The 25,109-nt window shown below is 37.0% G+C and overlaps 1 protein-coding gene across 2 annotated transcripts in view; it reads left to right on the forward strand.

The window, feature by feature from the left end:
* The first annotated feature begins 317 nt into the window (after positions 1–317).
* The window catches only part of STXBP6 (syntaxin binding protein 6), a 66,268-nt gene continuing 41,476 nt past the window's right edge, over positions 318–25,109 (forward strand). For both annotated transcript variants that reach the window (XM_072338954.1, XM_072338955.1), the window contains exon 1: positions 318–488. The gene's annotated coding sequence lies outside the window, so the exon portion shown is untranslated. The remainder of the gene's footprint in view (positions 489–25,109) is intronic.

A 25,109-nucleotide genomic window follows, 5' to 3' on the forward strand; every position in this document is an offset into this window, starting at 1 on the left:
ACAAGCCGCGAACACATTTCGGTTCTTCTCGGCAAACTGAAAGGCTGCTTTGTAAATGCGCTCCACTTCAGAGCCTTCTCCGTTTCAACTCCCTCAGCCCTGGCTCAGGCCCTGAAGTCGCCTCGGGACGCTCACCGCTCAGGATTCCTTTGTTCCCTTCCCTCCAGCGATCCCAAACTGCCGGCCCAGTTTTTCGCTTTTCCCTGCTTCCCAAACCAGCGCCCTGCCGGGGCCGCCACCGCGCCCGGTTTGCGGGCGGCCCGGGACGGCGGCGGGGGCGGGCGGAGCGGATTGGCGCAAAGGACGCACGTGGGGCCGCCCGCAAGCCTCGGCGCTGGCAGCGCGGCGGCCGCCGCCGTGGGGGCTCCGTGCGGAGCGGCGCGGGGCACGGTGCGGTACGGCTCGGCGCTCACTGAGTACACCGCCGGACTCTCAGCAGCGTCCGCGCCACTGCAACGGGGAGGGAGAGAGATCCTAACGGCAGGAAGGTGAGCGGAAGGCGGCGGCAGTCCGCGGGCCACGGTGGCCGCTGAGGGGGTGGAGGGGCTCGGTTGCCCGCTGTGTGCGGTGCGGGGGCTTAGTCGCAGGCGAGCTACTGGGGCTGGGAAGTCCGCCAGAGGAGCTGCGGGGAAGTGGGCTGCGAGTTACGATTAACTCCGCGCCGGTAGCACATCTCGTACTGTGCCCGGAGTGCGGAGCAAGGCGGCATCGGGCGAGGGGAGGGTGTGGGCTGCTACGGGCGGGGTGGTGTTGCCCTGCCCGGCGAGGGGTTTCTCGCCGACACTGACCCGCACCCGCCCGTATTCCCGTCGTTCCTCTCGGTGAGGCTTTCGGAGTACTGAAGAGTGACGGAACGCCGGCTAGGATATGTAAAGTGTTTCTTGTGGTCTTCTTCAGCGTAACGCGTTAGAAAAAGCCCTTATAGTCCTGGGAAGCCGCCATCGCTGCCTTCCCTGCTTTCTGTTGCAGCCAGCTATGCTAATGGAAAGTAAAACTTCGGTTGTCAGGCTTCTTTCTCCTGTTGGGTGGCACTGGTGCTAGTGGAGACTGAAGTTCAAGGGAATATTTACCATAAATCAGAGAAACGTGCCACTTTCTATCACGTCATTTTGCCCTCTGTCAGACAACCAGAAGAGTTTATGTTGGGTGAATTCCTTCCCTTGTAAAAGCTCTCTGTCTTTCTGTAAGTACAAGCTTTTAGTATATCTTCAGCTTGGCTGTTTCCCTTTTATGAGTCAGAAATATCTTCTCATCGCTTGAACGGCATTCACAGTCCCATGACATTCCTTTTAAGAGTCAAGTATTCTCGCTTGCATGGTGGGAATCTGGCATCTCTTTGTGTTTGACATTAGTGAGGGTAGGACCATGTCCTTCTTTGTTGTGAAATACTGGAAGATGGTAAAATGGGACCCTGGTTCTCCTGTCATTCCCTCAGCTACTCAAAGCTGCAGTACCTGACTAAAGGAGGGATCTTGGTGTCCTGCTGCCTCCCTCTCAAAAGAGGAGTGAATAGAGACCAGTGAAGCAGAACTTTGCTGGTACTTTAAAAGTCATGTTTTGTTATTTTTTTCTCATATCTCTGATTTCCAAACATCTATTAGCTTTTGATTTTATTTATTTATTTATTTTCTGTAATCATAGTTGGCGGTTTTAAAGAGTCCTTAAGGAGGCCCAAGTATAGTGGGTCCTGAGGGAACGAACAAGAAATAAATACCTGGGATAGTTTGAGGGTGAATAATTGTTATGATCAGTGGGTGTTTTTTGGTTGTTTTTTTTTTCCTCCCGTTCCCCCCCCCCCCCCCCTTTCTCCCCCTCCCTCCCACCCCGCCTCTCATGTGAAATGCAACTTTACAGTTTCTTGCCCCTAGGAGACATGATTCTCCCTTGGGGCTGGTGATAATCGACATGGTAAATTACAAGAGAGAAGATCTCTTTCAGCAAAGTGTTTTAGAGCCCTTTCACCTGGGGGGATGTTGTTAGGTGTAGTCATGCCACACTAATTTCCCTTCTGTGCATTCTTGATTCATATTAAAAATAAGCTTTAAAAGTTGGCTTCTACTTTTAAGGCTTATATAAAAGAAAACAAAGACGTTTTCTGAGCAGCGTAAAAGCAGTTTGAAGAGTTAGCCCAAGTCTCTTTATTGCAATTGCTTCCACAGCTGAAGGAATTGCTGGGTGAAAAAATTTCTGTGTGGATCTGTGCTATGCAAAGTAGGAGTTCTTTTAGCCCTGAGTGTTTGCTTTGGGAACAGTGGTTCTTATAACTTGCACACCACCGATTTCACATCTCCATCTGGTTTATCTTCACATTCCTGAGTGTACCCTCTATATGCAGTCTGGATCTGAACACCTTGAGTTAGGGAAGCATGATAAGAATGCAGTTGTGTGGGCTATAGAAGGCTCAATGATAAATTTTTATTTTTTTCTTCCATGTGTGGAGTCAGGTATCTCACTTTCTTTTGTGCATGTGTGGCTTTTTAGACAGTAAGGATATAAAAATCAGCTAACTGTAAAATCCTCAGTATGAAGTTTTGTTCCTTCCTTTATTACTTAAGCTATTTGTACTGGAAGCATACTTCTTAAAAAGGAAGTATTCCTCAACAAATACTTTTTTGTATTTACACTGTTGTTAATGGATTAGAGTGTAAATTTTAGTTATATTTTTTTCAAAAACATGTAGTTTTTAAACCATATGGAGCATAGATGTCTTGTGTTTCTGTAATATGAATGGAATCCAGTAAATACTGATTCTAGAGGGCAGTAACCTTAGGAGGAGATAAGCTGTTTTTGGAGGAGATAAGCTGTCTAAATTATAGTGCATTTGTTCTCCGTTTCTCTTTTCTTCCTCTGTAACTTAATATTCCTTTTCAGTGTACAGCTGGTAAGTTGGCATTGCCGGGGTTCTGCAAAAGTGTTTTAATCACGGTTTTGGAAGACAGTATGTCTGAATAACACAATGATTGACAACAAATTAATTCCTCCTGTTTTTAACCAAACAGTAGTGCTCTAGCTAATGTGTATACAGAGAGAAATCAAGTCCTTCAAAAGAACACTTAATTTTCTCAGTGCTTGATTGGCAGTTGCTAGCAGTGTTCAGGATATGAAAAATGGTTGAACTTGTACTGTAGCCAGATGTACCAGCACATTCATTAATGCACTTTTGCCTATGACTGCTGCATGCAATACTGTATTTACTCGGGGGTGGGGGAAACACTAAAATCATGTAAAATATCAGGGAGGGGAAAAAAAAAAAAAAAAAAAAAAAAAGAAAAGAAAAGAAAAAAAAGAAAAAAAGAAAAAAAATACTGAAATCTAAACTGATTTTAATTCAGCCTGTGGAAACTGAAATCATGCATCAATTGTTCTTTTAAATTTTGAATATACAAAATTGCACCAATGCAGAAGTGTCAGTACAAGCAAAGAGTAGTTCAACACTGTATCAAGTGTAGATGCTTCCTCTGTCATTGGTAGTGCATAAGGTCAATATTTTAAAAAACACAATCCAAACTGAGCATTTAATTTTATTTTTCCTTTACTACAAAAAAATAAAAATAAAAATAAAAAATTGAGCATGTTCTATTAGCAGACTAAGATTACTTCATTTTGAACATTTTCAGTTTACTGGATCCTGAACATTTTCAGTTTACTGGATCCTGAATTAAGCATGCAGAAAGTCATCACTGAAATTCAAGTTTTGTATACCTAGCTTAACTTGTAGGAAAATTCAGGAGGAAAGCCGTAGCTGACTTCTCTGGGACTTGATCATTGCAACTGGACATGCTTCATCAGGTGGAGTTTTTCTACTTTTCTATCTCCTATGAGTTTAGATAGGTTTCAGAAAACACTTTGTTAATACAATACTAGGTGACATGAATTTATCAGATGCTAGGTTATAGTATATTATCTATTCTTGAAATAACCAAATCTAAGATTAAGGATTTTTCTTATGATGACAACTTGGATCCTAGGAGGCTGCTCATTTGTAGTTCAGCCTGTGCTTAAAACTTGAGCCTTATATGCCAGGTTTTTTCTTGCATTATGCTGTGAGCTTACACTGCATCACATAAAGATTTGTGGTGTCTGTGTTTCCTGTCTAGTAAGTGGAAATAGTCAGGAGCCTTGAAAGCACGAATTGGAGTGTTGTAGTGCTTCACAGAATTGTAATGGCATTACTTCAGTAAGTAGCATGGACAGAAATAACTTGTGTGATTTTGAAATAAGGCAGTACGGTTTTGTGACTGCACAGTGTTAGGTGGTGTTGACTATTTCTCAGGGCAGTGCTCTTCCTGAAGTTGGTGCTAAGTTCTTGGGCCTTGTCAAAGCTGGCAACTTTGTTACTATTTACTTTTTTCCATAAAAGAAAAAATACATACTTTATATAATATACATACACATACATATTAGTTTTAGTCACCTTAAGATAGATAGATAGATATTGTGATTAATATTCTTGAGAGTAATGGCAATAGTTTGGAGTGGAAGAATAGGAGAATAGGTGATCATAATGGGCCTTGTTAATATTTTGTCATGGTTTCAGGTGTGTGTACATCCAAACTTGCTCCTAGTTACTTGTGTATTGACCAATTAATTCTTTTCACAAAAATGACTACTTAAGCATGAGAGTGTGCAGGTCTGGAATTATGTATAACTTGATCCTGGTGTCACTCAGGTTTAATTCCAGTGCTCTTGCATTGACATGAGTTGGGTGACCAAAAAAAAAAAAAAAAAAAAAAAAAAAAAAAGCTTTGCAGCTCTGCTTCCCCTTCTTCACCATTAGCTTATTTGGGAACTTAATCTACTTTGTGCATATTCAGGTAAATCGCACAACTGTAGCGGCTGGAAGGAACATCTGGTGTTCTTCTAGTCAACCCCTCTGCTAAAGCATGTTCCCTACAGTAGTTTTCTCAGGACAACATCCGGATGGGTTTTGAATATTAGAGAAGGGGAATCCACAACTCCAGCCTGTTCGAATACTCTATCACCCTCAAAGTATTTTTTTCCTCATGTTTGCAAGGAACTTCCCGTGGCCTAGTTTGTGCCCGCTGCTTCTCGAACTGTTCCTGGACATCACTGAAAAGAGCCTGGCCTCATCCACTTGGCTCCTGTCCTGTAGATATACATATGCATTGGTATGATCTCTTCCTTCAGTCTTCTTTTATTCAGGCTAAACAGTCCCATGTTTCTCAGCCTTACCTCATTAGGGAGAAGCTCCAGGCCCTTAATCATCTTTGCAGCCCTCTGCAAGTTCCTTGTCTTTCTCATACTGAGAAGCCTGAAATTGGACCCGGGGCTCTAGGTGTGGCCTCACCAGGGCAGAGTAAAGGGAGAAGATCACCTCTCTCAACCTGCTGGACATGTTTTTAGTTCACCCTAGGACTCCACTGGACTTCTTGGCCACAAGGGCACACTGCTGGCTCATAGTCAACCTGATCTCCACCAGGACACATAGGGCTTTTAGGGCCTTCTCTGCTGATCTCTCTCACAGCAGGTTGCTTCCTAACCCGTATCAATGCATGTGGTTATTCCCCCTCAAGTGTAGGATATGCACTTGTCCTTGTTGAAGCTTCTAAGATTCTTCTCTGCCCAACTTTTCAGCCAATCCAGGTCACTCTGAATGGTAACAGCTTTCTGCTGTGTCAGACACTCCTTCCAGCTTTGCATCATCAGCAAGCTTGCTGAGAGTGCATTCTATACCTTCATCCAGGCCACTGGTAAAGATGTGAACAAGACTAGACTCTTTCCTTCAGTCATCAGGCAGCTCTTCCATTCTCCATGACTTATGAAGTATGATAGAGGTGCCTTGGCAGTAACTTTTGCCAGCTCCTTCAACACTGGTGGCTTCTTCAGGGGCCACAGATTTGCATGTGTTGTTTGCCAAGGTGATCTCTGACTAGGTCTTCCTCGACCAAATGTAAAAATAAAAAGTAATGAACTGGGAATTCTCCGGCATATCAAACATCTGTTTATTTGAAGTCTACCCCCTATGAAACTTGTGAGCATTGTTGAGATGCTGAGTTATGTTGTGGTTACACGCTTATTTCAAACAGTAATAGCTGATGTGAATGATGTGCAGTTTTCAAATTATTTACTCAAAACCTTGGAGAAACTTCCAGTGCTAACTCTTTTCTGTGTGCGGAAGTAGTGTTGTTACTCATTCAAAAGCTAACTGCATATATTTTGGTATTTATTCTTTGTTTTCTATTTATTTACCGTGAACAGTGGAGGAAGGTGTTGCCAGCAATCTGCGTTGCACTTGGAATGCTATGTGGGGCTTCCCTTTAGACCGCTTCTGGAGGATTAATGGGGGCTGAGGAATGCAGCTGTGCAACACCAGTAATGCTGTCCTAGTAGTCTGAAGTGTGCCACTTGGGATTGCACAAACACAACTGCTGAGGTTTTTCAAAACAACTGTGTACTAAGTGTGTTTAACCTGAATTTACTGTTAAAGTGAATGACATTATGAGAGTTATTTAAGGTCATGCTATACTTCAATGGTAAACCTGTTCATAATCCATTTTCTATTTCCATCTCTATAGATTGCCAATATATAAGATTTTATTTTTATATTTTTAAGCAATTCAGTGAAAGACTTGAACTCAGTGTGGATTTGAAGCAGTAGATTTATGACATGTAGAATCTTATCTGTTGATAATAAAATGCAAAGGGGAAGAAGTTTATATTATAAAAGTCAGTCAGGTTTTTATAGTAAAACTGGCTATGGACTATCATGTTTCCTGCCTTTCTTCGGGTACATCTGTTGTGCCTTGCTCTGTAATTTGCCATACTTCGTGTAAGTACACTCTCTGCATAAGAAGGAAATGAATTTCACAGGTACAACTGTAAAAATCCCCCATGTGAGTGCTTAGGTGTGGGTACTTCTTAGGGACCTGATTCTGATTTGGCAGCCAGAGTTAAATGGACACATTTATTCACTTCCTGCTGTTAATAAACCAGTAAATCCAGAACTATCTTTCTGTATGTTCACTTTACTATGTGGATGTATTGCATGCTCTTGCAACTTATGCTTGTCTGAAATTCCAGAAGTGCTCAGCTTTGGTAAGAAAGCTCATTATCATTTTTTGCCTTTTTGTTTCAACTTTGAAACATCATCTCTTCCAAGAAGACAGCATGAAACAGAGGTGACAGTTTATTTTTCTTATGGTTTTGTTAAAGAACCTTGTTGTTCTGAAAGGATGAAAGAAATGTGTTTATGTATGTGTGTACATATGTGTGTGTACAGGTTTTGACTCTCCCAGCAAAATATACATATATATACATATGTGTGTGTATACGTGAATGCATACATATCTATGTGTGCATATGTATGTATATATATATATACATATATGTATATATGTGTATATATATATATATATACATACATATGCACGCACATGCGTGTGTGTATGTGTGTTTTTCTGGTAGAGAGGGAAAAATATAATCCTTATTTCATTGTATGAACTTCTCTGAGGTCAGAAAAGCAGAGCCTGAACTGTGATGCAATGTACTAAAGTAAGATCTTTTGAACAAAGTGTTTTGGAAGTGGCAAGGAGATACTATAAAATTCTGAGAAAGTATTCTACCCTATAAACATGATCAGTGTGAAAAGAGGTGAGAATTCTGTACCTCTGGAATATGAGCAAACCAGGATGTGAGTAGTCTTTTTAACAACTGAAGTGTGGAAGCTGGTGTGGAGCTGTTTATCTAATTACAGAACCAGCAGCACTGGTTCAGCTGTCCTCCTCAACAAAGACAATTTCAGTGACCTGGTCATGATTGTGTGTTATTCAGTCTAATCTCTCTCCTGACATTTTCTACCTTTATGGCATTATCTATTCATTCAGTACTGCTTATAATTTCATTCTTATCTTTCAGTCCAATTTATCTTGTAAGCAAAGCACCTTCTGTGTAGAGCGGAAAGTTACGCCTTCTCTAGTTAATCCTTTCTCTGCACTTTTCACTTCTCTTCCCTTTCATAAAGTTTCTTTGATTCTTCTGAGAGTTACATTATTTAAATGAGACAATGAGGTTGTTGGTGATAGGGGATGAAAGGCAGGTGTTCTGTAAATAACACTGTGGTACATTCTGTGTCTTTCCAGCTATGCTGCACTATGGAAGGAGGATGTGAAATACATTACACTCACTGAGTAAATACTAGCTGTTAAAAACAAACACGTTTGAGCTAGCAGAGCTGGATAGCTTTTTCCTGAAAGTCCTTGAATGAAAAGCTGGAAAAAGTACATACAGAATAAGAAACTGCATTTGAGAATGCAGAGTGAAAGGAGGTCCTTGGAGTTTAACATGAGATAGGTAACTAATGGTTGCTTCTTTTGTACTGGAGAAAAAAGGCCGGTGTGTTGCCAGTGTGGAAAGGAGAACGTAGGAGTAAATGTTCAGTAACAGTAAGAAAAAGACAGATTTGTGTCATTGAGTGGTTGTTTGTCTCCAAGTCAGGGCTTGCAAATATAACGCAATATGTATTTCAATACCATGCAAAGTGCTGTATGTCTCTATAAAGCTTAAAATGGAATTAATGCAGATTCAAATGCAAGAGAAATAGATCCATTAGCTATCTTCGAACTTTTGACTGAAAGTAGAAATTGATTTCATTCATTGATTGTTGGTATCACAAGATATGTGACATCAAAAGGCAGTCTCCTGTTCCGGTTAGCTTATTTACCAGGAGGTATGAGCTTTTTGAAAGGGTTTGGATACTAGTAATGTCTTTATTGTAATTACAAATGGTCTCTTAAGAAAATTTCTATTTGTGACTATTATCAAATTGTTTTAACATACAAGGGATGCTCTGAAAGTGGTGTTTCCTATTTTACTATGTTGACCCATGACATTAGAGGTGGATGTTGGTATTGTGTCAATTGAGGTTTAATCTTCTTGCCAATATTTCATTGCATTTTGTTGCCATGTGGCAGGTGGCAGCAGAGGGGCCCTCCGACAAAATGGCATTTGATCCGGAAGTGCGTATGAAACAATGATGTGTCATTCCTCCACATAGAAGAAATGGCATCCAATGACATTCATCAATGCTTGCTCAGCATTTATGGTGATCAAAGGGTGCATGTGAGAATGGTAAGGTGGTAGGTGGTACAATTCAGCAGTGGCAAGAGAGGGACATGAAAGATGAGTCATGTTTTGGATGGTCATGCACAGCTTTTGCACTGTAGAATGAAGAGCATCTCAATAAGCTCATGTGCATGAATCAGCAGATCATGACCAGGGAACTTTGTACAGAGCTGAATATTGGCTTCAATGGGTTGGAAACAATGGTAGCATTATTGGAATATTGCAGAATTTGTGCCAAGTGTGCCCCATAAGTGATCAAAGCAGGCTGAACGCAGTATACAAACTTGTAGGGACCTTCTGAACCAATATAAGGCTGAAGGTGATTATTTTCCATATAATTCATATCATTAGTGATGACAAGATGTGGTGTCATTAGTGTGTGTTAGAAGGAAAAGGATAGTCTGTGAATTGTCGAGATGTGAATTCCCCATTGAGGAGAAAGTTCGAGATGTGGCTGTTGCTGTGCAAAATGATGTGCACTGTCTTTTGGAATAGAAATGTGGATGATCCTTCAGGGTTTCCTGGAACCCAGACAAACAGTCAACACTAACTGTGATATCATGACTTGGATTAATCTGAAGGCTCCTGCTTCCAGAGTCAGGTCAGTGAAGACTGCATTTCTCTTGAGACAGGGTAATTCCAGGTCCCATGCCAGTTTGAATTCTGTGGAGCACGTTTCCAAACTTGACAGGATTCTGGATTTGGCATTTTCTGACTGATATCTTTCTGGACTGATGAAAGATGGACTCCATGAGTAAGATTATCCTAGAAACAGCATCATCATAGCAGCTCTAAAAGTGTGGGTCACCTCCACTGGTGTGGAGTTTGAGTATGGCATGCAAACTCTTGTTCATTGCTGATAAAGATGTATAGCTAATGGTGGTGAATGTGTTGAAAAAGATGTTTTGTAGCTGAGAATTTGCTCCATCAAATAGTATTATTATGCTCTTAATATCTGTTGTAATTTCCATAAAAACAAATAGGAGCCATTATTTTGGAGTAACATTCATAAATTATTAATTTAGATAAATTAAGCATTTATCTATTTTTAAGATCTGCTTTTTAAGAAAGAAAATCACATAATGGATATGAAAGTATTTTTGAGTGTGTGCATTTGATATTTGATTTTAGTTTGAAAACTAGTCTTCAATTCAAATATGAGTTGTCTCAGGTAACAATTATGTGGAGTATGATGCTGAATGCAACAAAGTTTGTTTGCAGGGCGTCCCTTTTTTCAGTACACAGAAGAGCTTAGAACTAACATGGCCCTAGCACTGTTATGCTTTGGATTGATGATATAAGTCATGGTAAAGGAATTACTGTTTGGGTTGACTCAGTAAATGTGTTGTTTTTATTTTATTTTATTATTATTATTTGGCCTTAAACTAAAGACAAAAGCTGAGACAAAAAGCATTCCTTGGAAAATTTATCTGCAAAGGTTGTTTTTTTTTGTTTGTTTGTTTTGTTTTGTGGGGGGAAGGAGATTTATTAACACTGTATCCTTGCTTTCAGATGGAAATATTCAGATTTCAGATGGAAATGTTTTGATTCTCTTGGGGGTTTCTGTGAAGTTGTTCTTTCCCACAGTAAGCAAATCGTCTCTCTCAAGTATATAAATGGTGCTAGAATCATCAAGCTGATTGAGCAACTTAAAATAATGAAATACACATCTGTCTATTAGGTCTATACCCATACTTTTCTGATAACATCCCTGCTTGGAAAACCTCTCTCTCTTTCTCACTTACTGTGCAGATGGCTGTACAAAAGATGGCTTTGTCAAGAGGGAATGAAACGTCACTAGGAATAGTAGCTAAAAGCAGAGAATGCACTTATCTGTCATTCTCAGTCTCTAAGCATCTTTCATGTGGACTAAGAAGCAGCTATCATACAGATAGAAATTTTTTTTTTTTGGCCATTTATTTTTATAAATTAATATGCTTGTAAAAATGAACTGAAAGCCTTTTAAGAAACTGCCAGAATAATATTTATATCATGCCACATGCCTCATGTTAATAGGTGCTGGTTTTACCAGAGTTGCATGTCTTTTCTTGAAATGCTTCCTGCTTGAAATATTCTTTGCAAAACAGAAGGTTCTCAGATACTAGGTCCTTAAGACATGTTTCCTTGTTGTATGTATCTTTGTTGAGGCACATGTAATAACAGGTGGTTTTGTTGTTGCTGTTTTATTTATTTATTTATTTATTTATTTTTATTATTATTTTTTTTTGAGATTGAAAAAAGTATACGTAAGTCCAAAAGATCTTTACCTTTTCTTTCCTCTTCCAATTTTAAAAATTCAGGTGACTCCTGTTCAATATATAAGTAGGGATGATACATATTTTAAAGAACTGTAATGTTGATAGTATGCCACTTATTAAAGTTTCTTGAAAATCTTGTTCAGCTACTATAGCAGAGAATGAAAAGAAGAAAGCATGTGTAGATATGTTCACACATCAGACTCATTTATGGTTCATAATTAGTGATTTTCCTTTTGAGACTTCTCTGTGTTATATTTTTTTCTTTGACCTTGCTGCATTTGTTTTGCTGGATATAGTCTGTTTATATTTTTGGTTCAGCATTGCTCCTCAGATATCGATTCTTAATCTGTGCTGCACACTGATACTGCATGTGAGAAACTTGATCTTTTTCAAAGCTTGAATTGTTACCTTCAAGTTCCTGCTGTGGTGGGTTGTTTCTTTTTGTTTGTTTTTGTTGTTGCTGCTGTTACTTCTTTCATGAAAATGCTGTGAGCTGAAAAGTTGATCTGTTCCTAAAACCTGTCGTAATCAAATCTTAGAAAATTACAGCTGTGAAACTTGTTTAAAAATGCTTTCCTTTTTACTTCAAATTGCAATCCTATAGTTCCATATATTTTCACTGAATTGTAATTGGTCTAAAAAAATCTCTGTACTGAGCCATTTTTGCTTCCCTTTCAGAAAATAACAGAACAGAATTGTTTTGCACAAATACAACTCCAGAGCTGAGTACATGGTACTTCTAGGTCTCAATTGTTCTTACTGTACTTGTGAGAAGACACTTATCAGTAAATAATATTATTGTGCAGCAGCAAGGGCAACTGAAGGACAGTAAGCGTTTGAATTTGCTCTTCAACCTGATGTTCACAGTTTGTTTAACAAAGCTACATGCTTGTAGAATGGAAGAGCAGGAACTTTGTGGCGATTCTAAGGCCATTAGTAGCTTGAGTTTTTAGGTATGCCTTCTTCAGCTTTTTTTGACTTACTTGTTCTCAAATACTTTGCGTTAGTTGATGCATTTACCAATGTTAGTACAACATACATTTGAATGCTCAGCAAACATTTGCCTTTTACTTACTGACATGCATTTCAGAATGCAGTAGTATCCTCAATGTGAACTCAGCTATATAAAAGCTTTCAAATAATATCTATCCACGAACAGAGGTAATTTAAACTATGATGTATGTATTTTACCCATGTTGTTGCATGGGGTTGCTGTGAAACCATCCTTCCAAGCTGGGTAGTAGTAATGTCAAGATAACAGGAAGTTCTCTACCTCTTCAGATGGTAAAGGAATACCTGTGTTTTTTGGACTTGAAGGGAAATTCCTTATCCAACTTTTCTTTCATCTACACCCCTATGAATCTATATCTTGAAGTTAGACCAGCTTCAGTCATATGTGCTGGCAGTGCTCTAGATTTTTCCCGTTCCAACCTCCTTAAATAAAACTCAGGAAAATAAGGCAAGTATTGTGCTTCTTGAATATATGTTGTTGAGTAATAGCAGTAAGGGCATTTTATTAAGTCTTAAAAAACAAACAAACAAAAATACTCTCTTGGATGGTGTTCACATTAGCTTTTAAGGAAGTAGATTTTTGATTCTCATACAAAATATTCAAAAGCTGTATCTACTAATATATTTTGATTGAAAGGAATAGGCTCAAATGTCTGATGAGTTAAACGCTTTTTCTGAAATTCAAGTTCCATGAGAAGTGGCAGTTGGGGTCACTTCACTGGTTACCGCATTCACAGAGTACACCCAAAAAGTCAATAGACTCAAAGCTGTGTGGATCAGAATGAGTAATGTTCCAGGGTTATAACATTCAGATCAAATACTTTCTTTCTAATTCCTTTTCTACTATACCACCTGGATAGTTTGGAAAATAATAATAATAATAAAATTAAAAAAAATTGCTACATAGTGAAGATCCATAAATTGAGTGTTTTGTCGTATGCTATTGTCATATGTCAGTTAAAACCATAATCTATTTTTTTCCAGTATATTCAGGTCATGCAATGAAATTGAAGGGTTTACATTGTACTTCAGTACAATTCACAAGCAGTGTTGTATAGAAAGGGATCTACAGGTGGGAAAAATATAGGAAGTTCTATAACTAATCTGTTGTTATTTTTTTGTTGTTGTTTGTTTGTTTTTACTTTTAAAGGCTATGGATTTGCTCAGGGCATCCCTCAAGTGTTATCCAAAAAGTGAGGCCAGTAGTTACAGCTTGATTAATTTGGAGTAGAAAGTTGTTGAACAGAATGTGCTACTTGTGGTGAAAAGCAGTTGGCTCTATTTTTTGTCTGGATTATCATATTGATGCTAAAAGTATGTTGATGCCCCCATAGACTTGTATGCATTTAGCTGTCACTGTGAATTTTGTAATAATATGAAAGTGACAACTTTAGTGTAAACAGCAGTTTTTTAATCCATTTTCAAATAGATACTTTTTTTGTTTAAATTTCACTCATGTTGCTCTAATGTATTTGTAGAATTTCTAGCATCTGGAAAAGAGTCTGTTTTTTATAACGCTTGTCAGTATTGCCATTTATAGTCTGTACAACATATCATCTACTTCTTGCTGTGAAAATGCTGAGCAACTCTAGCTTAGATTCACATGACCTATGAGTGTTGGATACCTCTGTCCTATGCGTAAGCCCTGCAATTATCTCATGCTTATTTGTCATAAGTACAGCCATTAACCCAGTCTTTATATTGGAATGTGTATGTAATAGATGAATGGCTGATGGAGCAGTGTAATTGTGTGATGCAAAAAAGAACATGTATTCTTCAGACATGAATATTTTGTCCTGTAACTAATAAAAAGTCATCTTCTGGACTGATGTGTCTGCCATTTTCATCTGTCAAATGTTAGTTTATATATTATCAAGTACTAAATAGAAACATTTTTTTCTAAAGTTGTACAAACTAATTTTACATATACAGAGACATTATTTTCTGTTTTTAAAGGACAGGCTTATTAATTTTTATTATGGTTCTAAGATTCTTGTGTATATCGCATAGATATACAGCTTGGTGGTTGTAAGTTTGAACTCTTGTGTAGTAGTGATGTCTCAAATGATATAAATGACATCAGTAGGTAAGCAGGACAAAAGTATAATAAACAGGCCTAGGAGGCATAGCTTGTTTCCCATTCCCCAATGCTTTTGTCTTTTTTTAAAGAGAGATTTAGGAAAGATTATTCCTGACATCATCTTCTGGAGGAAAAACTACTTTGGGAAGGAGGTTACATTGTGGTAACATTAAAACATTTTAGACAAGCACTAGCTATAAATGCACATTCGAGGACTCCCCAGGAGGGACTGCACCTTTCAAAATGCTTTCCAGACCTGTCTTTCTCAGTTTCAATTACTCAAGGTTCTTTCCTTTCTTCTGCTACATTCTAGTCCAACACTTTGGAAATTAGTTGGTTGTTTTCAGTGTTTTTCTACAATTAATAATTCTTAACGGGTAGTTTGTCTAGCAAGGATTTGAGTTCATTTCTGGTAAGTGAAAAAGGTATTAAGCAATCTTTTTATACAACAGGGAAGAATCCACTTGTTTTATCAAGTAGATGTAACTGCGTGTGCACTTAAAGACTTCCTTTTTTTGCAAACGCATTCTGAAAGTAGAACAAATATATGTGAAATAACAAGAACTTTCAATTCCATCAGTGATTGTGAAATATAACTTCAAAGAATTTGTTGATTTTTTTTTTTTTTTCCATAGATAAACTGCAGTTGCAGGTTTTATGGAAATATTCTTATATATAACCAGCATTTTGAGTGGTTAATTGAACAGTCAAGGTTTGGACTCTGTCTTATCCACAGTTACTTTTGCTAGCAATATGTGAAACTATCTGATCAGAGAAAATGAGTCCTGTTCATCCTCTGTTTCAAGGATATATATATGTATACATATATGTTTACTTATACATTTTTAAAGGCTAAAGTCTCCTTGACTTTCGAAAGATTACGTGTGCTGAAATAGAATCATATTAAACTATGAAGTAATACAGTTTCTTGCATAGCTCTTCTTTATGGCCTGCTCAATTTATCTTCTTCTAGCATAAGGTTATGCTTGGAAGATAATATAAATATTGATAAGGATTATTGCAGTCTGAAATGTTATTTTCTATTACGCTTGAACAGTTAGTGCATTTGAATAAGAAGGGATATTTGTTGACACTACTATGGTGTCTCAGGCTCTGTAATTATATTGTTGCTGAAGTGGGCATCCCTCTCATCATCTTGACTTAGAGTGCCAGGACTGGCAAGGCATAGCAGGTCCTTTGCTTCATGTTTAATCTGGATTTCTTGCTAATGTCACAGAACATTTTTTTTTTTTTTGTACTCTTTTTATTGTTTTATTTTTTTATCTCACTATATCTCATCACAGAATTTGTCAGAAAGCCTAAGAAAATTCTTGTGATACTGATGAGTGTTACAAAGAATATTTCAAAGAATATTCTGTACAATGAGTCTTTCATACAGGAAGCCCCCTGTCTAAGAGAAATAATGTAGTCTTTCTCAAAGTCAATTAACTTTGTGGAAGTATAGCAACCATCACCTCTAAAGGGCTGTATCTGCTGATCTGAGGTCCTTATTGCCTTTCTTAAACACAAGTAAGCACAAAGACTTTGGTTCAATGGTGTAGCTGTCAGGTGCTTGACAGCTGCCTTCCTTGTGCTCAGCCTCTGTGCTAGGTAGTCTGTTACGTAATTACCTTTTCATCTGAAAATTAAAAGCAACTTATGCTGTCTACTGCTGTTGATTAGGAGGTGATATTACTATGCAAGCTATGTTTGGGATGTGTATGGAGTAAATTTCCTTGATTATGCTTCTCTGCTGTCATTGGTTTGCTGCCATGTAGTGGTAGCCTCCATTCTTGTGTGATTTTTAGACTGTTATTTAAAACTTTCTGAAAGCAAGTTAAATATATATATATATTTAAATGTTGTTTGCTTGATTTCTTCATTTATTTTTTCCTTTGTTCATGATGAGAGCGGAAATAGCTACACAATGAAAGGATCAAGTATAGACTTTGGATCCTTCTTGCTTGTTAATACATTTACTCAAGATGTTGCTAACATACCTCATCCTTGTGCAAATAGTTACTAATGGTTTAGTGCCTTTCATCAGTTCAACAGCAGTACAGCATCAGGATGAGTTTTTTCAGAGGAACCAGGAACAAACACAGCCTGGAATGGTCTGACAGAGCTGTGGGCCCACAGGCAGTCCTCTCTCATTACCAGTCAGAGATGGGCTGTGGGTTCTGCTGGGGCTGATGGGGATAGCTGGGCCTGAGAAGGGTAGTATGAGCCTTGAAGGAGTATGGTCAGGGACAAAACGACCTTTCAGGGACCTAAACAACATTTATGGCAGCTAAATTAAGAAAACTGTTGAAAATGCCTATGTAAAGATGAGGATTTTTTTACATGGGGTGGAAAACATTAAAGGATTGCAGAAGCACCAGTGGTTATCATATATGTCAAAGGCTGAATTGATGGGGTGTACGTGTGTATGCATACATAAAAACAGAGAGATCATGAACATATTTGTAATCCTTTTGGACAACATAAGGCACAGGATTTTATTTTTTTTTATATATATTATATTTTATTAGTATAATATATATAATTTATATTTTTTATTAGTATATTTTACTAGTACAAGTATACTAAATTACTGTTCTATAACAAGACTTGCTTTTCTGCTGATGGTAGTATAAAAATAAATGAATGTTATTATGGACACTATGTAGAGAAAGTTTTATGAAAGTACTTTCTCTGGAGCATGTGAATAATGTATTCCATTTGGGAGGAATGCATTCTGATTTACTGTAAGATAGAGGATAGACTAAAAGTGACATAATTTTAGTACTACTTTTTACATCTCTGAAATTAGATTCATTTGGAGTTAATTAGGAATGATAAAATGGAAATATCCTGGCTTTAGAGAATTAATTTTGTAATTTTTCTGGATGTTGTATAGTGATCTGCTAATAGACATGCCAGTGTACTATCCCCTCTAGGATATAACTGAGTTGGAGCTGTTAGGTTCTGTACTTTTTGTATGTTTGTCAGATAGCAGACAATGTAGGTTGGAATGTCACAGTTGCACATTGCTTGCTTTGATGCAAAAACAGAAAATCAAGTGTAATTAGAGACTGATGACCATAGTATTGTATATATATATATATTTAATCTCAAAGAAAACATATATTTTACAAAAAAAAAAAAAAAAAAAATTGTTGAATGCTTTATACAGTATTAAACTTTTAAGTCGCTGATTGAGATTCCATCTGTTTGACCAGACTTATTTTTCTTAATTTGGGCATCTATATCTCTTGTCAGTGCAGGCATGCATGTGTTATCTAGTTGCTGAAGGGTTTTTACAGATTAATGTTTCAGCTATATGGATGCATGTCTCCTCTTGCCCTGTAGGTTGCACCAGGATGTGAAAACTTGCTACTTAAGAACGTTAGCAGAAGCTAACTTTTCTTCACTGAAATGTAATATAGACACATGTTCATGTTGTAAAAGAAACAAGATAAAAGAGGAAGTGGAAGTATTATGTTAGAAGATAATGAGCCATATGCAAGAGATGATACAGTGATGACAGAGGGTGGGAGAGAAGATAACAAGTATGCATCATAAGTAAATATATCTCTGCTGAACTGGATGATTCTGTGGTTCTGTGCATTTTAGGCCTGGACAAAAATAAATATTTATAGAGGGAGGAGGCAAACATCACCTAGCAGTTACTTAAGTTAATGCAAACCCACTGATATTGAAATGTGTAATGAAGAACACTTTCAAAAAATTAACAACTACTTCTAAATGAAAACAGTGTTGGTTTGATATGAAAATTCCAACTTCCACTTTCAATAATTTGAAAAACTGTGCTTGGGTTTTATCAGCTTTTACTGCATAAAATCTATCAAAATAAACCCTAAACTTTGCAACCTGAATATTTAGGAGTTGTAGTTATGCAGATTGTAATTGGGAAATTAGTTCCATATTGACACAATAGTTTTATTTTTCCTAAATAAACTGATTAAACATCTGCATTCATTACCATTTCAATCTTGATAGAATAGCATTAAAAGAATAAGTCAGGAGCCCAACTGAGGTTTTTGTCATGCTTAATCTCTTGCACACAAAGTGAAGCCTGATATTTTGTGAGAAAGATGTTCTGACAGAATTAATTCATTGTAAACTGTCTCCTAGCAAAATAATTAAATAAAAAATCCTGGAGATGAGAATGAGTCATGGGTTTGGCAACTTTGCTTGTCTCACTGTGGTGATGCCACATGCTTTCCAAAAAGAAAAGATTACATATACCGAAAAAATCAGAGACAAGTTTTTGTGGTTTTTGGTTTTTTGTTTTTTTACATGCCACCTTCTATTCTGATAACTTGACATTACTAGGAATTCTCTTTTAGAAGGGCATTTGGCTTTCATTACCTATGATGAAGATTTGTGAACAAAATTTTTCTTTATCAATAGAAGTATGAATCTTAATGCAGTGAGGGGGAATGAAGTGTACAATGAGAGTGATGAAGAACAGTATATTGCACTTAAAGAGACAGAATAAAGGGATCTGTGCAGTTAAGGGTGTGGTTTCAATTCTGAGTTAGCAAAGTGAGCTGTAGGATATTGCAAGAAGTGGTGTGTGTTCTTAGCAATTCCACTGGGCTGACGCTAATGACATGCAGCTGCAAATTTTAGCAGAGGATTAGTGTTCTGATGAATCAGCAAAACACTGAGAGATTGAGGAAGCTGACTACTTTATTTGACATCATCCCACAATTAAATTAGCATAAGCTGGAGCTGGAAAGCAGCTTTTGGCTGAGGACAAAAACTCATTTGATTCTTTTAAACAGTTTTTCTTACCGCTAATTGGATGTATCTGTCTTTGAGCAGTTGTATGGCATACTGGAAGCTTGTATTTGCATACATGGAGAATTTTCATAATGCCATTTATACTGTATGAAGAATATTGTATTTGAGATAAGCATGTATGTATTTGCTTGAATTCCTTTTCTAGGTTGGCCCACATAACAGGATGCATGGCTAGCAGTTTGCAGTTTTCTCCTGCATTGTGTTCAGGAGCCTTTGTTAAATACACAGTCTTTTTCTTGGTATTATTCTGGTAGAAATCATTTGTTGGTTAAAAAATAGTAAGACTGTATGGATATGTTCTTGCTCTTTCAATTGGGTGTAGTTTTATCTAAGGATGTTTCCAAGAAGCTTCTCTTTTGCTTTGGTATTTTGTATGTTTTTTGCCAGTAAACAGTTTCTAGGTTGCAGATAGTATTACAAAGAAAATGACTGTGTTTTAAGCTTGGAACTGGGTGCTGGTTTAAGTTGACTTTGGCACAGAATTATTGCAGAGGGTTTGTTGCTGAGAAGGTTGTTAATTATTATACTTATGAATTTGATATGGGGATGCCCTTTGATCAGATGAAAATATGCATTTCTGAACTCAGTGTCCTTTGGTGCTGCAATTATCTTTATGTAAACCCATGGAGATACACTGAGATGATGTTGAGTAAGGCTGCATAACTGTGCACACTGCTTAGAGAGAATGTTAATTATTCACAGGTAGATTTTGAGTGAGACTAAGATTGGAAGGCTATCTGACATATTGATTAGGCTGAGATAAGTTTACTGAGAGGTGCAATTTACTTCAAAGCAGCTCTGCTGCTTTGTACAATAAATGGGTAGATGCCCGAAGGTTATATTTTCTATATAAACGAAGAATAGATAATTCCTAAACTTCTGAAATTCATGTTGTAGGATTTTTTGTTGCATGTCTTGTTTTATGACTTTCCTTCTACTCCCTAGGTTATTTCTTATTCAAGTTTGTCAGTGTTTCTCCACTTCCTTATGATACATTGTGCTGTCATTGTTAAGATATATGAAATGTAATTCCTGAAAATGAAAGCATTAAGAGAATGGAATTTCACTCTTTCTATGTTTGTAAAGATGTGATAGAATGAACTAAAGAATGTTGGGTTTTAGTTTTTCCTATTTAGGTTCTAATTTATGTCTCTCTGTGTTGTAATACTTGCTATATCAGAATTTACTGTAAATTAGAAAGAGTTACTATACGTTGTACAGGTATCCATATATTAATATACAACTTCAAGATACTTTTGACTAAAAGCTAATAGCTTTTGCATATTCTTAAGCCAGATGGAAACTTTCATGTCTTCAAGAAATAATCATCAAATTATGGAATCAAATAATGGCCTGGGTTGTAAAGAACTGTAATGATCATCTAGTTCCAACCCCCCTGCAATGTACAGGGTCACCAACCACTAGACCAGGCTGCCCAGAGGCACATCCAGCCTTGCCTGGAATGCTTTTGGTAATGGTAATTCCTTTTGTAGATTTTTCAGTTTGTAAGATTTTTGAAGTTTTTCAAGCTTAATTAGGCTCACACATTTTTGCAGTGTAAGATAGTTACTACTGAAGGATTCACGGGATGTGTTGTTGGAAATGTCTTCAGCTCACATCACCTGACAGAAAAATCACAGTTATCTGCTAGAAATTATCAAGACACTACCAACAGATGCTTTGCTACTTCTGCACGGTTCTTCTTTTCTTTCAAGTAAAATGCTGGGGTAATACTTTCCAGAGATTATATTATTGCAGAACTAGATTGTGGGTATTCTGACATTGGGCAATAGTTACTGATATATTCTGTTCTGCTATATATTCCATTCAAATGGAATATATCAGTGTGTATATGTGTATGTATGTATATATGTGTGTGTGTGTGTGTGTGTATATATATATATATATATAAAGTGTATTTACACACTTATTTTGAATGATAAAAAAAATGTCTCTACTTACCTGAAAAAAGTAGAGTCACCTTGGATGTGTGAAGTAGAGTACTTAATTTGTCATTATGTCTCATCCCATTGTATTGCCCTGTTTTGTAATTTTCCACAGTATTAAGGACAATACGAAAAGAACATGATGATGATGAATGGTTTTTCCTTTTTTTTCCTCAGATGTGGGGGTGCAGTTAAGAAAACTGGTAATCTTTAGCTTGATAGACTCAAGTTTGTTTTCTGATTCTCTCTGATATATTTGATTTAATAGATGCAGTTTATACCTGTTGTATGAGCAAGAGTGCAAATCAAACTGGGTTTTTGGAAAGTATGATCTAAGACTGTATGGAGCTGTTGTTCTTGCCAATAACTTGTTTCAAGCACAGTGTAAGCTGTTAACCAAAGCAGGATTTTTCTTCAAATACAATTTCATCTAACACTGCAGTAATTTCCTTTCTATTTGGTATCCTGTACACTAAATTATGAATCCATTTAATATCTTTTTGTTCAGTGATTAACTACATAGTACTTGCAGAATTTGCCCTTATTGAGCAGCTGGAATTTGTGTTAAGGTGAAATTGTGTTCCTGTAGAGAAGTACCAACAGAGTGGCTCCTCTTGTAAATAGGGGACTGCCACAATAGCATTTGCATAGCATTTTTATATTTTCTTATTTGCAACAGGTTCTGATGGGTTTTAGCACAGAAATCACGGTTTATACCAATTGTCCAATTTCCAGCTTATCATTTGGCCGTGTCTTTGTTTTATCCAAGAAACAATGGAATCAATACGTCAAGAAATTTGCTTTCAAACCAATTGATTTCTTTCTGTGCTAGGGTATTAGGCCAGGTAAGTAATGTTTAACAGGCAGATTATGTCTCAACTTTAACATCTTTGATACAGTTTCATGTGATGAGTCACAAGTGAGATAAGAAAGTGAAGTTTAAATGGAAGTAGAGTAAGATATAGGGACAGAAAATGATTGTAGAACTGTATTATGAGGATCTGGTATCTTTCTAGTTCTAACTGGAGGAATGAGGAGAAGGCTGTGCTCACTCTCAAGCTGTTAACAACTAAAATGCTGGAATACAGAATTTGCAGTTGATGTCAGTGTAGGCACCTGTAAATTTGGTAAGGCAGGCCTGGAAATGGAAGTGAACTTAATACTGGAGAAATAGCCTGGAAATAGTAAACACAAAAATCCCTTGTTAAGTGGGAGTAGTGAGTGTCTTATATGTCAAACAAGAAACTAATTGAGTAGTAGCAGTTTTTCAGAAGAGGATTTGAAGAATCTAGTGTATGAGAACTCCAGTTCAACATCTTCTGCTGATCCTCTGGAAAATATTCATATGTGGCAATTTCACAATAAATGGAAAGGTTAACTGTAAGTTTTATGAAGAAGCCCTTCCTGCTGACTTCACCTTAAAGAAACTAAGAAACTGTGAGTCCAGATTTGAGAATGATGCTTCAAAAAAGATGTATGCCCATGAGAGTCTAGGTGTCTGAAACCAGAAAAAAATCTATGAGGAATGAGGAAAAAAAAATAAAAATAAAAACAAACAAACAAAAAAACCTCAACAACAACAAAAAACTGAGGTAATTCAGTCTGCAAAGAATATCCTAAGAGCATGTGTAATAACTGGTCTTAATACCTAAAAATATCTAAAAGGCCTCATGAATTAAGCTAACTTCTGAAGACTGATTTTTCAGTGTTGCTATGTGGAGGTGTTACTTCTTGCTGCTATGAGTTTCCTGATGTCTCGAAGTAATAAATATAGCTTTCCAGAAATGTAAATGTGGTATCTCTGTCACTTTGTTATAACATCTGCTGTTTCCTAGTTTCTTTGTGAATATGTTCATGCAGTTAAAAACCTTTCCATTGAAAAACAACAGCAACAACAACAAATACTAATAAAGACGAACAAACAAACCCAAAACAACAACAACACAAACCACTCCAAGAGTGGTGTGGTGTTCCCAACCAGTTCTTGGTTGCTCTTTAATAAATCAATTCTTGATTTGAATGGTGTTCATATTTCCTCAAAATGTAGTAACTTTCCATTCTGAGACACCTCTAATGCTAGCTTCTGTCAGTGTTCCATAACCTGCTCACTTTTCACTCTTAGAATCCCTGAATATAGGGCCTATACCTCTTTGTCCATGCCCAGGGGAAAGTATGTTCAGGCAGCTGTGTTCTTCTCAACTTTTAGGAGAGCTCTTAGAGAATTTTGTATCAAAAAAAAAAAAAAAAAAAAAAAGCAGATGGATATTTATTTATTTATTTAATTTTCCTGCAGTCATTTACACAGAGGATTCCCGTACAGAAATAGAAATCTTACATCATTTGAATTTGATTTGTTTTCTTTCTTGTAGTACCATAGGTTTATGACTGAAAAACTTAAATTTTATTGTGAACAAGCATGGCAAGTTCCACCAGATTGTTTTCTAGGGCATTTGTTGTTTGATCTGAAATTCCTGTTTGTTTGTTTGTTTTTTCTTGTTGTTGGAACAAGAAAAACAAAATTTTTGACCTGGAAAACACAGTAATCTATCTGCCAATGTGCTTTCTTATACCAACTCTTCAGTAGGTTTGCACGTCTCTGGGAGAGAGTTAGGGACAGAAGTGTCTAAGGAAGCTGGTAATGCTACATATTCTGTTTTTGCTACCATCTAGCTTGAGAAAGTAAGGATAGTTTGTTACCATTATGTTGCATGTATGCCTCTTGCTGTATCAGAAATAGACCTTCACTGAGGAAGATCTGAGGAATGAAAATAGCTGCTCTGTCTTCTGCTCTGGTTCTCCTTGACCGGTTTTAGAATTTCATTGTTGTCACTGATAATGCAGTTATCAGTTTCGTATGCAGCTATTTTGAGGTATTTGTGTGATGAAGGGAGGGGAGAACACTTCTTGGGTGTGTTCCAATCATTTAAAAAATAAAAATTCATCATACGACAGATGGAGGCCCTGGATAATGTAAACTTATGGTAGGAAACAAAAACTGAGTTGAAAAATGCTGTTTTTCATTCCCATTCTTTCATAAATACATATTCTATTCTATTCTGTTAAGAACTCCAGATGCTTTATAGAACTTTCTTAGAATGCTTTTAGACCTACAGATCCATCTGAGTTGCAAAGAAATCAAATCATTTTACTTTGGCATGAAAGTTCATAAGAATTGCTGTCGACCTGAAGAATTCCTTCCTGCTTTGGGTAAAAAAAACACGTGTCAAATACTGATATGTCAGTGGCTTATTGCTTCTATCCATCTTTACTAATCTGTATTTAACCAAATTAAACTTGATAGGGTAGATAGATTGCTGTGTAATTATACAGGTAAGTAAAAACACATTTTGTGTCTCTCAACTGACAGTTAAGTGGTAGGCTGCACAAATATATTCACAGTTTTCTAGTTTTCATATTTTAGAATTAAATTGGAAATGAGACTGAAAACAGAAACCCTGCAGTGGGTTTGTTGAGTCTGCTTATTTTGTTTTTGGTGGTTTCTATTTTTCTATTTTTATTTTTTCCTCAGCTTTGTCTCTTTCTCCTCCCCCTCCCCTTCCCCCTCTTCCCCTCCCCTAGCATTTATAGATATTTGGAAAATTCTTAAATTTTTATTAGCAGATAGTAATGGAACTTTTCTAGTCTATACAGTGTCTGACTCTAATTAAAAATCTCTCAACCAAAATTAATTTTCACCTATAGAAGGATGATAGAAGATACTCTGAGCCTTGTGTTATGTTCAAACCTTTCAAAGATTTTTAGGATAAATTTAACTTCAATTCACATACCGCAAAACAACTGTAGAAATTGGATATTCCAATATTTACTTTTTTAGAATTCATAAATTATTTGTTAGGAGGAGCATCACCACTAAGGTTGCACTGGCTAGCTGAGGCAACAAGAAATGCATAATTTTGATGA

The sequence above is a fragment of the Excalfactoria chinensis genome, chromosome 5 (genome assembly GCF_039878825.1).
Source record: "Excalfactoria chinensis isolate bCotChi1 chromosome 5, bCotChi1.hap2, whole genome shotgun sequence".
NCBI lineage: Eukaryota > Metazoa > Chordata > Aves > Galliformes > Phasianidae > Excalfactoria > Excalfactoria chinensis.